A 15,872-nucleotide genomic window follows, 5' to 3' on the forward strand; every position below is an offset into this window, starting at 1 on the left:
CGTTGTCGGGGAAGGGAGTTTGGGAATGAATTCATCCCCTACTTGTGCCAAGCACACGTTGTAGATTCTGTCTAGGCAAAAAAATAAGATTTTACTTACCGATAAATCTATTTCTCGTAGTCCGTAGTGGATGCTGGGGACTCCGTCAGGACCATGGGGATTAGCGGCTCCGCAGGAGACAGGGCACAAAAATAAAGCTTTAGGATCAGGTGGTGTGCACTGGCTCCTCCCCCTATGACCCTCCTCCAAGCCTCAGTTAGGATACTGTGCCCGGACGAGCGTACACAATAAGGAAGGATTTTGAATCCCGGGTAAGACTCATACCAGCCACACCAATCACACCGTACAACTTGTGATCTGAACCCAGTTAACAGTATGACAACGTAGGAGCCTCTGAACAGACGGCTCACAACAATAACAACCCGATTTTTTTTGTAACAATAACTATGTACAAGTATTGCAGACAATCCGCACTTGGGATGGGCGCTCAGCATCCACTACGGACTACGAGAAATAGATTTATCGGTAAGTAAAATCTTATTTTCTCTAACGTCCTAGTGGATGCTGGGGACTCCGTCAGGACCATGGGGATTATACCAAAGCTCCCAAACGGGCGGGAGAGTGCGGATGACTCTGCAGCACCGAATGAGAGAACTCCAGGTCCTCTTTAGCCAGGGTATCAAATTTGTAGAATTTTACAAACGTGTTCTCCCCCCGACCACGTAGTTGCTCGGCAGAGTTGTAATGCCGAGACCCCTCGGGCAGCCGCCCAGGATGAGCCCACCTTCCTTGTGGAATGGGCATTTACATATTTTGGCTGTGGCAGGCCTGCCACATAATGTGCAAGCTGAATTGTACTACACATCCAACTAGCAATCGTCTGCTTAGAAGCAAGAGCACCCAGTTTGTTGGGTGCATACAGGATAACAGCAAGTCAGTTTTCCTGACTCCAGCCGTCCTGGAAACCTATATTTTCAGGGCCCTGACAACATCTAGCCACTTGGAGTCCTCCAAGTCCCTAGTAGCCGCAGGTACCACAATAAGCTGGTTCAGGTGAAACGCTGACACCACCTTAGGGAGAAACTGGGGACGAGTCCGCAGCTCTGCCCTGTCCGAATGGACAATCAGATATGGGCTTTTGTGAGACAAAGCCGCCAATTCTGACACTCGCCTGGCCGAGGCCAGGGCCAACATCATGGTCACTTTCCATGTGAGATATTTCAAATCCACAGATTTGAGCGGTTTAAACCAATGTGATTTGAGGAATCCCAGCACTACGTTGAGATCCCACAGTGCCACTGGAGGCACAAAAGGGGGTTGTATATGCAGTACTCCCTTGACAAACTTCTGGACTTCAGGAACTTAAGCCAATTCTTTCTGGAAGAAAATCGACAGGGCCGAAATTTGAACCTTAATGGACCCCAATCTGAGGCCCATAGACACTCCTGTTTGCAGGAACTGCAGGAATCGACCGAGTTGAAATTTCTTCGTGGAGCCTTCCTGGCCTCACACCACGCAACATATTTTCGCCACATGTGGTGATAATGTTGTGCGGTCACGTCCTTCCTGGCTTTGACCATGGTAGGAAAGACCTCTTCCGGAACGCCTTTTTCCCTTAGGATCCGGCGTTCAACCGCCATGCCGTCAAACGCAGCCGCGGTAAGTCTTGGAACAGACATGGTACGTGCTGAAGCAAGTCCCTTCTTAGCGGCAGAGGTCATGAGTCCTCTGTGAGTATCTCTTGAAGTTCCGGGTACCAAGTCCTTCTTGGCCAATCCGGAGCCACGAGTATAGTTCTTACTCCTCTACGTCTTATAATTCTCAATACCTTGGGTATGAGAAGCAGAGGAGGAAACACATACACCGACTGGTACGCCCACGGTGTTACCAGAACGTCCACAGCTATTGCCTGAAAGTCTCTTGACCTGGCGCAATACCTGTCCAGTTTTTTGTTCAGGCTGGACGCCATCATGTACACCTTTGGTCTTTCCCAACGGTTCACAATCATGTGGAAAAACTTCCCGATGAAGTCCCCACTCTCCCGGGTGGAGGTCGTGCCTGCTGAGGAAGTCTGCTTCCCAGTTGTCCACTCCCGGAATGAAACTGCTGACAGTGCTATCACATGATTTTCCGCCCAGCGAAAAATCCTTGCAGTTTTTGCCATTGCCCTCCTGCTTCTTGTGCCGCCCTGTCTGTTTACGTGGGCGACTGCCGTGATGTTGTCCCACTGGATCAATACCGGCTGACCTTGAAGCAGAGGTCTTGCTAAGCTTAGAGCATCATAAATTGCCCTTAGCTCCAGTATATTTATGTGGAGAAAAGTCTCCAGACTTGATCACACTCCCTGGAAATTTTTTCCCTGTGTGACTGCTCCCCAGCCTCTCAGGCTGGCCTCCGTGGTCACCAGCATCCAATCCTGAATGCCGAATCTGCGGCCCTCTAGAAGATGAGCACTCTGTAACCACCACAGGAGAGACACCCTTGTCCTTGGAGATAGGGTTATCCGCCGATGCATCTGAAGATGCGATCCGGACCATTTGTCCAGCAGATACCACTGAAAAGTTCTTGCGTGGAATCTGCCGAATGGAATCGCTTCGTAATAAGCCACCATTTTTCCCAGGACTCTTGTGCAATGAGGCACTGACACTTTTCCTGGTTTTAGGAGGTTCCTGACTAGCTCGGATAACTCCCTGGCTTTCTCCTCCGGGAGAAACACCTTTTTCTGGACTGTGTCCAGAATCATCCCTAGGAACAGCAGACGTGTCGTCGGAAACAACTGCGGTTTTGGAATATTTAGAATCCACCCGTGCTGTCGTAGAACTACTTGAGATAGTGCTACTCCGACCTCCAACTGTTCTCTGGACCTTGCTCTTATCAGGAGGTCGTCCATTTTCTTCGAAGAAGAATCATCATTTCGGGCATTACCTTGGTAAAGACCCGGAGTGCCGTGGACAATCCAAACGGCAGCGTCTGAAACTGATAGTGACAGTTCTGTACCACGAACCTGAGATACCCTTGGTGAGAAGGGCAAATTGGGACATGGAGGTAAGCATCCCTGATGTCCCGGGACACCATATAGTCCCCTTCTTCCTGGTTCGCTATCACTGCTCTGAGTGACTCCATCTTGATTTGAACCTTTGTAAGTGTTCAAATATTTCAGATTTAGAATAGGTCTCACCGAGCCTTCTGGTTTCAGTACCACAATATAGTGTGGAATAATACCCCTTTCCTTGTTGTAGGAGGGGTACTTTGATTATCACCTGCTGGGAATACAGCTTGTGAATTGTTTCCAATACTGGCTCCCTGTCGGAGGGAGACGTTGGTAAAGCAGACTTCAGGAACCTGCGAGGGGAAACGTCTCGACTTTCCAATCTGTACCCCTGGGATACTACTTGTAGGATCCAGGGGTCCTGTACGGCTCCAGCGTCATGCTGAGAACTTGGCAGAAGCGGTGGAAGGCTTCTGTTCCTGGGAATGGGCTGCCTGCTGCAGTCTTCTTCCCTTTCCTCTATCCCTGGGCAGATATGCTTATGGGGACGAAAGGACTGAGGCTGAAAAGACGGTGTCTTTTTCTGCATAGATGTGACCTAGGGTAAAAACGGTGGATTTCCCAGCAGTTGCCGTGGCCACCAGGTCCGATGGACCGACCCCAAATAACTCCTCCCCTTTATACGGCAATACATCTTTGTGCCGTTTGGAATCTGCATCACCTGACCACTGTCGTGTCCATAAACATCTTTTGGCAGATATGGACATCGCACTTACTCTTGATGCCAGAGTGCAAATATCCCTCTGTGCATCTCGCATATATAGAAATGCATTCTTTAAATGCTCTATAGTAAATAAAATACTGTCCCTGTCAAGGGTATCAATATTTTCAGTCAGGGAATCCGACCAAGCCACCCCCGCGCTGCACATCCAGGCTGAGGCGATCGCTGGTCGCAGTATAACACCAGTATGTGTGTATATACTTTTTAGGATATTTTCCAGCCTCCTATCAGCTGGCTCCTTGAGGGCGGCCGTATCTGGCGACGGTACCGCCACTTGTTTTGATAAGCGTGTGAGCGCCTTATCCACCCTAAGGGGTGTTTCCCAACGCGCCCTAACTTCTGGCGGGAAAGGGTATACCGCCAATAATTTTCTATCGGGGGAACCCCGCGCCTCATCACACACTTCATTTAATTTATCTGATTCAGGAAAAACTATAGGTAGTTTTTCCACACCCCACATAATACCCTTTTTTGTGGTACTTGTAGTATCAGAAATATGTAACACCTCCTTCATTGCCCTTAACAAGTAACGTGTGGCCCTAAAGGAAAATACGTTTGTTTCTTCACCGTCGACACTGGAGTCAGTGTCCGTGTCTGTGTCGACCGACTGAGGTAAAATGGGCATTATAACGTCCCTGACGGTGTTTTAGACGCCTGGACAGATACTAATATGTTTGCCGGCCGTCTCATGTCGTCAATCGACTTGCAGCGTGTTGACATTATCACGTAATTCCTTAAATAAGCCATCTATTCCGGTGTCGACTCCCTAGAGAGTGACATCACCATTACAGGCAATTTGCTCCGCCTCCCAACATCGTCCTCATACATGTCGACACACACGTACCGACACACAGCACACACACAGGGAATGCTCTGATAGAGGACAGGACCCACTAGCCCTTTGGGGAGACAGAGGGAGAGTTTGCCAGCACACACCAAAAACGCTATAATTATACAGGGACAACCTTTATATAAGTGCTTTTCCCTTATAGCATTTTAATATATGTAGTCATATCGCCAAATCAGTGCCCCCCCTCTCTGTTTTAACCCTGTTTCTGTAGTGCAGTGCAGGGGAGAGCCTGGGAGCCTTCCCACCAGCATTTCTGTGAGGGAAAATGGCGCTGTGTGCTGAGGAGAATAGGCCCCGCCCCCTTTTCGGCGGGCTTCTTCTCCCGTTTTTCTGAGACCTGGCAGGGGTTAAATACATCCATATAGCCCCCAGGGGCTATATGTGATGTATTTTTAGCCATAAAAAAGGTATTATACATTGCTGCCCAGGGCGCCCCCCCAGCGCCCTGCACCCTCCGTGACCGCTGTGTGAAGTGTGCTGACAACAATGGCGCACAGCTGCAGTGCTGTGCGCTACCTCAGGAAGACTGAAAAGTCTTCTGCCGCCTGCTTCTGGACCTCTTCCATCTTCGGCATCTGCAAGGGGGGTCGGCGGCGCGGCTCCGGGACGAACCCCAGGGTGAGACCTGTGTTCCGACTCCCTCTGGAGCTAATGGTGTCCAGTAGCCTAAGAAGCCAATCCATCCTGCACGCAGGTGAGTTCACTTCTCTCCCCTAAGTCCCTCGATGCAGTGAGCCTGTTGCCAGCAGGACTCACTGAAAATAAAAAACCTAAAAACTTTTTCTAAGCAGCTCTTTTGGAGAGCCACCTAGATTGCACCCTGCTCGGACGGGCACAAAAACCTAACTGAGGCTTGGAGGAGGGTCATAGGGGGAGGAGCCAGTGCACACCACCTGATCCTAAAGCTTTATTTTTGTGCCCTGTCTCCTGCGGAGCCGCTAATCCCCATGGTCCTGACGGAGTCCCCAGCATCCACTAGGACGTTAGAGAAAAGCAATTGGAATGAGGGAACCAGCGTCTCAGACTGAGCTGCAGCCAGCAATGATCAAAGTGTTAGACAACTGTGCATAGCCTGACTGTCCTATTTCCACTACAACATCTGCTACATCTAAAATAACTCTGCTCTGTGCACAGATAACGTTCTATCCTGTGAGAATTTCGATGCTAATCTTAGTTTCCAGGTGGATTTCATGGTAGCGTTTATTAGTCAGTGTAATGTTTGACTCATTTTACTCTTGCAATGGATGACACATCCAGCCCCGGGTTCATGGAAGAGGCACACAGAAACGGTATCCGGATGATAGATCTACAGTATACTGTCAATAGGTCAACATCTTATGGTCGACAAGCATTAGGCCGAGAGCTAAAAGAGGTCAATATGTAGAAAGGGTCAACAGATGAAAGGTACGGGTGCAAAAGGTCGACAGGTTTAAAGGTCGAAATGACAATGGTCGACACATGTTTTTTAAAGTTACGTAAAGTTGCACGAAATGTGGCGCGTGAAGTGAGGGTGCACGTTTGTACTGATGGCGGTCACATAACATGGAATATACAAGATTTGGCCTAAAAAAACCTAAAAAATGTGTCGACCATTGGCGTGTCGATCTTCTCACCCTGTCGACCTTTTGTACCTGCCAACCGTAACCACTGTGGACCTTTTATTTGTCGACCTTTTGTACCTACCAAACTAATGCATGTCGACCATATGTTGCCGCCCTACTGACTGTCTACCTAGACATTGTAGATCTATTACACCACACCCCACGGAAAGCAGGCATGTCCCTGATGATTAGAGGGGATCAGTACGAAATCCCGCCGGACGGGATCCCGGCTGTCTGAATACCGACACTGGGATCCCGACTGGCACAATCCCGACAGGGGGGCGAGCACAATGCAGCCCCTTGCGGGCTCGCTACGCTTGGCACACCAATTTATTCTCCCTCTATGGGTGTCGTGGATGCCCACAGAGGGAGAATATGTCAGGATTGTGCCGGTTGGGATCCCGGTGTCGGTATTTCGACCGCTGGGATTCCGTCCGGCGGGATCTTGACCGCATCCCGATTAGAGTGTATGTACATCAACTGCTGAAAGGTGTATCATGAGAAGGCTAGCTAAATACCTCTGCCCATATTATTACACTGAGGCCTTTAGTCAGAGCTGCACACAGTACCGATGTTCACGGAGTTGGGCGATTCCATGCTACTGTGCGTGAGCAAATCTCCCTAAGGACTCCACCAGTGACTGCGTTACACAGAGTGTACACACAGAGGCGCTGTTATCTTTTGAGACTCATGGCATCAGAAGTGTTTTGGAAAAGTAGTGGGCCTCCCTGGGGGTGTCAGAGAGATGGCTAATCAGAGGCGCGGAGATGGCGCGTCTTATGGGCGTGTTATGCAAGTGTCGCGGGTGTGTCGCTGAAGTGTTTGTGCACACAGACGCTCAATCGCTAACACTGGAGGCCATACTCAGATGGAGAATCTGCACCTACTACGGGGCTGCTGCAAGTATCGATGGTGCGATCAATGGTGGCATCTAAATACACATTAGGCGGTATTACAACGTCTAAAGATGCTCAGAGCGGGCGTCTCAGTCCAGGCACATTGATACGCTTGGATGTACACCTGGGAGGGGCTCTGTAGTGGCATTCGGATAAAGTCGCAGATGGGCGACTGCCATTAGCTGCACTGAGGCCCAGTCTATGCCCACCTCTAGGGATAACCATTGATGTTTCAAACCATCGATGGTTTCCAGCTGATGTTGGATATTTTTACCATCGAGGGTTGCAGGCAAACCCACCCCCCCAGAATGGTTTCCCGCCATTGATGGTAGCAGTGGACCTGATGGTTAGCCCCCTTACACAGTGCTGCACCATTTATAAGAGCCGGAGGTGATACCGGGCTGCTGACTGACAGCTAGGCCTATCAATCAGCGGTGGCTCCTACGTACTTTTAGTAGGGAGCTGCTGCGACCCCCATGCCCAGAGAGGAGAGGTTTCAACCAGCCTCGGGTCCCAGCACCTGTGCAATGGATCCGGCAGGTGATGGGACCGGAGCATGCGCAGACAACTGTGAATGCGCAAACCCACAACTTTTATGGACTAGATCGGCTGCAGCCCATAGAAGTCCTATTGGGCTGCACGAAAGGCAGGGAGCGGCTTCCTACAGGAATCCAGCTCTGCTTATCGTAGCCCGGTCTTGTAGTCCCAGAGGGAGGAAACATTTCCCAATGGGACCGCCTGTAGTGTCTGTGACTGACAGGTAGGATCACTAGGAACTTATGGGGACAGTTACTAAGCAGTGATAAGAGCGGAGAAGTGAGCCAGTGGAGAAGTGCCCATGGCAACCAATCAGCACTGAAGTAACAGCTATAATTAGCATAATATAAAATGATACAGAGCTGCTGATTGGTTGATGGGGAAACTTCTCCACTGGCTTACTTCTCTGCTCTTATCACTGCTTAGTAAATGTCCCCCTATGTCACTGCCAGTCACGGGCTGCATCTGACTCACTGACATGAGTTCAGGTGGCAGATTTTACTGGGGGTGGCAGCAGTCCTGCATCTCATAGATAAATTCCGCCACTGCTATCAAGTCAGCTATGGAGCGAGCCAGGCCATCGGCATTCAGAGGCACTCTGTATATGAGTGACACGCATGCAGTGTGCTGGGGTACCAATGCCCACCTCACTCTATAGCTGACGTTAGAGGCTCAGCTGTCAGTCAGCAACCCTGCACCACCACCCCCGGCTCTTACAGACATGCAGTGTGCCAGATGCTGACCTAGACTCCCCCCACAGGCCCTGCCCCCCAAATTGGAACTAACCTCTACAGCGAAGCTGCCTGGGCGCCACACATGCACAAAGTAAACTGACCAGCAGCACAGGCCGTCTTTCTGCACATGCGTGTACCACCAATGGTTAAAATCATCCATGGCACAGTACCACATAGTTTGTTACTATCGATCATCCATCGCACTATCACCATCATTGGTAACCATCGATGGAGGATGCTCCAATGGACATCGCTAGCCAACTCTAAATCAGGCTCTGAGTGTACGCTCCTCATGTAATCTGCAACTGTAAATGCTTATTTTGCTTGTTTGGGGATCTTAAGCTGCATTCTCTTTCCACCTGCATGCTGTAAGAATGTGTTATCAGAATATTGAAAATATCCAAAAAATACCAAAAACAAGAAACAAAACAAAAAGGATAAACACATTTCAATATTCACATAAAATAATATTAATAATAATAATAATAATAATCATTTATATTAAATTATTCTAACTATATCCGCTTCAGGTTATGATTTGTCCGCAATGAGCTGAAATCAGGGATTTATGTATTACATATTATAAAATCAATTCTTCAATGTTTATCTACGCATCGATATCCTGTATATGACTGTTAAGGGCCCCATACACTAATGCGACATGTCGGACCCTCATGTCGCAGGCGATCACCCTGGCAGCCTCCCAGGCGGCAGGATCGGCCAAGATACATTGTGCGCTGTCCTTCTGCATACGATATATCTTGGGCGATCCCAGCCATCACATGCCTGCGGGGTCGAACATGATCGCTAGTGCAGCACGGTCAATCTGGAGGATCCGATCCGATGCTCACCGGAACGCACATCGGATCGGATCGGAAACACCTCCAAAATGCCCAATTTCATCCGATATATCGGGCCGAATGCCCGAACTCGGATTAAATCAAGCATTATCGTTCTAGTGTATGGGGCCCTTTAGATTTCCTAATTGCAGACTCTTTCTGTCTCTTTGGTGATGAGTGGCTGTTGGATCCCAGATTGTAGCTAACGTGTTGTGGTTGTGTAATAAGCTTTTTTTTTCCTTCTTTTTGGCAAGTTCCAAATACACAACCTTTAAATACTCAGAACTTTGGCTTATACAATGGGCTGCAAACACAGGGGAACTCCACAGTTCCAGTAAATAGTTATTCTGGGGAGCGAGTCATTTTGGCACCGTGGCTGCAACTGGTTTAGATTAAAGTCTAAAGATTATTGTCTTATATGTTATCTGAGATGGAAATATAATAACATATAACTTGGGTAGAGATGTCTATCGATCATCGATGGTCCAACCATCAATTCCCAATCGGTTTTGCCATCAATGAGGAGTGCCTGCAGTATGTTAAAAATAACTCCTTCCCTCTTATGTATTGTGCTGGCGCAGCTCCTATCATTTGTGCATGCGAAGACCTGAACCATCGATGGTGTAACAATTGTTGGTTCCCCCTATGGTCAAAAACCATTGACTATCGTTAGTTATCCCATGAATTGATAACCCTGGCCTAAATCCAAGGAGGATTCAATTTAAACACAGTTTTATACAGTCCATCAAAAACATCAAGATGATGATTGACTGAGCTTCATCTACTGGAAATCCTGAAAACATGACTGCTCGGCTAGAGCTTTGCGCCTACAAACAAGGAATTTTTGCTTAATGAGGCATCAGTGCCTCCTGCTTCCATCATGTCATCAGTTCGTAGTGCATTTTGCTATATTGTTTTAGCACATTTTGGTAAACTATCTAATTTTACAGGATACCAATGATCCATACTGTATTTACACTGCCAGTTTTAATGCATCTCCTATGTAGACTCATTAGAAAGAAGTAGAAGGCAACCTCCGTCACTATTACAATCTGTATGACTGTCACTGATTATGGTGAAAAGAGAGCAAATATAGTTTAAACAAGGATTAATGGTCCCCACTGCAATCTGACTTTTAGAGAAAGCCTATTAAGGCGTTTAGTCCCATGGGTACTAAATGCAGCTTTTACTTTCTATCCATGTTTGGTCAGACATTAGCTTCAGCCCATGAGATTCTCCATGTATCTCTGATACAGTCAGAGGGAGATGTACTAAGTCTTGCAGAGTGATAAAGTGGAGAGAGATAAAGTACCAGCCAATCAGCTACTAGCTTCCGCGTTACAGGCTGTGTTTGAAAAGTGACAGGAGCTAATTGATTGGTAGTTCTCCAGTTTATCACTCGCTCCACTTTATCACTCTCCAAGGATTAGTACATTTGCCCCTTCTGTATAATGGGGGTCATTCCGAGTTGTTCACTCGCAAGCTGCTTTTAGCAGCATTGCACACGCTAAGCCGCCGCCTACTGGGAGTGAATCTTAGCATCTTAAAATTGCGAACGAAAGATTCGCAATATTGCGATAAGACATCTCTGTGCAGTTTCTGAGTAGCTCGAGACTTACTCTGCCAGTGCGATCAGTTCAGTGCTTGTCGTTCCTGGTTTGACGTCACAAACACACCCAGCGTTCGCCCAAACACTCCTCCGTTTCTCCAGCCACTCCCGCGTTTTTCCCAGAAACGGTAGCGTTTTTTCCCACACGCCCATAAAACGGCCTGTTTCCGCCCAGAAACACCCACTTCCTGTCAATCACATTACGATCACCAGAACGATGAAAAAAACGTGAGTAATATTCCTAACTGCATAGCAAATTTACTTGGCGCAGTCTCAGTGCGAACATTGCGCATGCGCATTAAGCAGAAAATCGCTGCGATGCGAAGAAATTTACCGAGCGAACAACTCGGAATGACCCCCCATGATAAGTAACAAACTGTTGCTAGGAGATCAAGCCCCAATTGTAAAAGAGGTCTTTATTTAACATTAGCTTCTTTTGCTATTTTACAAAACTGTTTCCTGATGCTTTTATCACTAACTAGCTGTTCTCACCGTTCTTCGCACGGGAGTTTCAGATTTTCACGGTTGTACATGTAATTGAGTGTCAAAAAGTTGGTAAATCTCTAGAGATGTAAATTTGAGATGTCCTAATGTAAGTAAATATTAATCCATGGTTCTTGCCGTTACCCGAGGAGCACCCGTAGCAGATACAGTAAGAAGTGACAGGACTATTTTTGTCATTTATTAAATTCTACACACTGGAGGTAAAGTCCAAATTTTGATCCAATTGTCCTTTTGGGCGTTATCGTTCATGCAACGCAAGCCACGAATCGGTAATGACGTCATTATGTCAACTCCCTTTTCATCCCCTTAGGGGAGGTTTATTAAAATTCTGATTACTTCGTTTTCCTATTTCTTACCTGAAGAATACCTATGTTACATTTCATCTTCCTAACATATTGGGAAGTAAGAGGATTAGTGATGAGTCAGTGAATGAGTCAGTCAGTCAGTCAGTCAGCGAGTGAGGGCTTTCGCATTTATATATATATATATATATATATATATATATATATATATTAGTATGTTCCCTTAGTGCGCTCTTATTATACACTACTGAAATGTCTAATTACTTTATGTCAGTTAGTGTCTGAGTTTACTAACATAAATACTATTATATTTCCAAACGGGAAAGCAAGCTTCAACACAGAGAGAATCCTTTGTCGGTAAGGATCAAAAATAGATAAAAGAAGAAATATCTCTATGGAGCGCTCTTATTCTATAATCTGATATAATTAGATGATTGTTGGTGGATGTTATATAAAGAGAGGATGACCTTACACATTTATACACCCATATTAGAATCACATATATCTCTTTATTAAAAGATTTTGATTTAAAACTTATCATAACATTTTTTCTTTTCTTTTACATTGGAGATACAATTGTATATTTCAACATTATTTGTATAAGGAAAAAAACAACAATATAATGAGCTTTCACCCTATATATATATATATATATATATATAGATTGATAACATTTTCCCAGGACATGATTATGTTATTTGGTACTATTGCCGCTTCTGACGTACTGTCCGCTCTCGGGGCTCTTAAACAATCCAAAAAATTACTTTTACATGTTGATTTAAGGCTGTGGGTTGCAACATTGATGTCCTCAATGAATCTGAACCCTTTGAGCTAAAAAATCCTTATCAATGAGCTACAGCCTGACAGTTGTTACTATATGCGTGATGTTCAGCTCCAGACTTTGGGGGCGATGTATCAAACCTTCTAAAGATGACAAGTGGAAGTGTTGACTATAGCAACACGATCACAGCTTCTAATTGGTCTTCCCACTCACAAACTCTTCTGCAGTGCCAACAGGACCTGGATTTTGATAAGGATTGTGAGATGAACCACAGAGCCCTGGGAAAATGGCTGCCTGGCTCAGACCACTGGGGCTTGAGTAGGGTGACTTTTTGTACACTTCTTCAAAGTGCTGCTATATTTATGTATGTTCTTGAATTTAGGTTGAGACTACATCTAGGGGTGATTTATCATAGGACAAAAGGCCCCACTGCCGGCAAAAACTCTGCTATTGCTAGCGGTAATATTAGCTGGCTTTAACGCTGCAGAGGCCATAGCATGGGGATGCCTATGTTACTAGTATACCTGTCATCAGGGGCATTTTACTAGAGGAGGGGAGTCCGTGTGCACCTACGGCTGGTCTCCCTCCTCTGCACGGCGCAGTAGTCTCCGGCATTGTGCCAGATTCTACTGTGCATGAGCAGGTCTCCGGAAACATGTGGACCTCCATGTTCCGGAGACCAATTTGACTACTGCGCTTGCACGGCGGCCGGTTTGGCTGCGATTTTCGCAGTGGCTGCAGTACCCGACGCTGGAACTCCGGAAAGGTAAGTGTTACAATTTGGGTGCAATGTGTGCGATCTGGGCCCCCTCTAGACCCAGGGGCCCATGTGCACACATTGCACCCATTATAGAAATGCTAATGCCCCTAGGGGTAAATTTACTGAGTTGGAAGTTCTACATAGGATGAGATGTTGCCCGTAGCAACCAATCCGATTCCAGGTATTATAATCTACAAGGTGTTAGGTAAATGAGAAGTAGCATCTGATTGGTTGCTATACCATCTTAAATAGAACTCCCATCTTAGTAAATTTACCTCCTAGGGCAGTGATGGCTAACCTTGACACTCCAGCTGTTGTTGAACTACACATCCCAGCATGCCCTGGTACAGTTTTGCTATTTGGCCTTGCTAAAACTGATGCAGGGCATGCTGGGATGTGCAGTTCAACAACAGCTGGAGTGTCAAGGTTAGCCATCACTGTCCTAGGGTCTAACTCTAAACCCCCCTCCCAGGTAGCCTAACTCTTACCCTTCCTCTAGTGCCTAACCCTCCGCGCAACCTAGCCCTAACCATCCACTGCCGGTCTGCGCAGAATGACGGCATGTCATGTGTCCACATTGTGACCGTGCCAACATTCTGCACATGCCGACATGTTCAATGTTGACATTTTAACCATGTCAACATAACTGTTGACACGGCCGACACTAGTTTTGATCCATATAGCGCAAACCAATAAAAGCATGTGTCTCTGCAAGCTTTAACCGCTAGTAAATGATGCCCTGTTTGTATAAAGCACTGTAATGAGCATTAATAACATCACTTTGGGTTCTCTCTCATAGTGGGATAGCAGCTCGCTGCCTCAGACAGTCTTCCAGTAAGAAACACAGCCGCAATTGCACCCAAAAAAAAAATAAAGTTGTGAAATATTACAATGTTTCTTTAAGGACGAACCACATTTCAAACAAGCTGCGACATTAATCTGGAGCTCAGCCACTGCTGCTTGCCTGTCTCTAAATTCTTAGGAGTCTATTGTTGCGCTGTGTTATTTCAAGTTAAGTGAATTTTAACTGCTTCCTTAGCCGTGCTCCCAAATCTCTGCAGCTGATGCACCTGAGTCCGTAAGCGTGTGCGTGGGATTTACAAATAAACACCGGAACACAGCGAAACACAGCACTGCCTTGTTTTCAGGGGTACAAGTCACTTTCCATTTCATTTCCACTTTAACAGAATCAATGCAGTGCTCAGGTACAGAATGTGCTCTGCCAAAGAATAATAATGATAACAATGATATTTATATAGCACGTCTCTCCCTATAGGACACCAAGCACTTTACATTTGCATTTTAACATAAAGATGCAAAATAAACGACAGCATCAACAGTGTAAAGAAAAGAGGGCTAAGCAAGTGGGTTAAAGTTTCCTTTTGTCTTTAGAAACTAACAGATGCATTAGAAGAAGACGACGGACATATGATACAACTTACCTTAGGACAGGAGACACCCAGATAGCTTGTTCCCCTTGTTTGTCTGTCTTGTCTGAATGTCTCTTATTTGAGGACTTGAAGCTAAATTTGTTCTAAAGCTGGAATGTTTCACAGAGTTTTCCACTGGATTCAATAGTGAGAGCTCCAGAGAGAAAGAGAAAAAGAGAGAGAGAGAGAGAGAGAGAAAATAAAAAGCGAACTGGATAACTTTGCCAAGATGTTAAGAGAAAACGTCTTGGAGGATGACTGGAGCGGCATACCACCTCAGCATCTTAATCTCCTGAAACTTTGACAAAACTTTTTTCTTTCTTTTTTTCCATAGTCTGGTTCCGCAGCTATGGAAATAATGCTAAGGAGAGGATTGTCTTAGTGCATAAAAGAGGAGGCTTATCTTTTCTCAGTCTTCTGTGAAAGTGTGTCTTTCCGAGTGATGCTTTGAAAGAAGATGAAAACGTGGCGATGCTTGGAAAACTTTTTGTAAAAAAAGGAAAAAAAAATTGGAAGTCAGAAGACGGCTGTTAGATGTTGTGTGTCCTTTCAGCTGAACTGTCTTACAGTTCGCCAGCCCCTCGTTTTCTTACTTTTTTTGTCTGTGTGCCTCCCCCTCCTCCTGTTCTCCCCTCTGTGTGAGGGTGACTGAGAGTCTGTTTTCAATTCTGCTCTGATTTTGCCTGTCTTTTCTTTTTTTTTTGTTCTCCAATTTTTTCCCCCTGCTTGTCTCAGGATATGAGGGGATGTTTAGAAAATCCAGAACTGATGCCAGCTGCTGACTCATGGTTTCATTAAAGACGGGCTGATATTATTACTAACTTGACGCGAGTCCTACCTCCATAGGACTTTCATTATCAATATCATTTTTCTTTTTTACCTTTATAGAAAAATATAGGGCCTAATTCAGGTTGGATCTCAGTGTGCGATCTAACTGGAATTATTGAGAAAAAGATGCGGGTGCATGTGCAGCGCCCGCATCTTCTCCTGGGGGGCACAGAAAATGCGATTGCCTCTGCCTGTCAATCAGGCAGAGGCTGGTGCGGGGTGGGGTGGGGGGGGGCAATGCTCCGTTTCTAGGGAGGAGACGGAGTATTGCGGGGGCAAAGCTGGACAAACGGGGGGGGGGGGGGCGGTGCGTGGCGAATGGGGGCGTGTCGGGGGTATGATCGCCATGGCTGCGTGATGTCAAATTCAGCCACCACGATCGGGAAGATGGCGGCGAGTCTCCTGCTGCGCCGGCAGGAGGCATCATCTAT

At 46.5% G+C, this 15,872-nt stretch overlaps 1 protein-coding gene across 1 annotated transcript in view; it reads right to left on the minus strand.

The window, feature by feature from the left end:
* Positions 1-15,325, minus strand: part of PDGFRB (platelet derived growth factor receptor beta) — a 197,502-nt gene extending 182,177 nt beyond the window's left edge. Inside the window, exon 1 of the mRNA XM_063928629.1 lies at positions 14,626-15,325. The gene's annotated coding sequence lies outside the window, so the exon portion shown is untranslated. The remainder of the gene's footprint in view (positions 1-14,625) is intronic.
* Between the last annotated feature and the right edge of the window lie 547 nt (positions 15,326-15,872).

The sequence above is a fragment of the Pseudophryne corroboree genome, chromosome 6, assembly GCF_028390025.1.
Source record: "Pseudophryne corroboree isolate aPseCor3 chromosome 6, aPseCor3.hap2, whole genome shotgun sequence".
NCBI classification, from domain to species: domain Eukaryota; kingdom Metazoa; phylum Chordata; class Amphibia; order Anura; family Myobatrachidae; genus Pseudophryne; species Pseudophryne corroboree.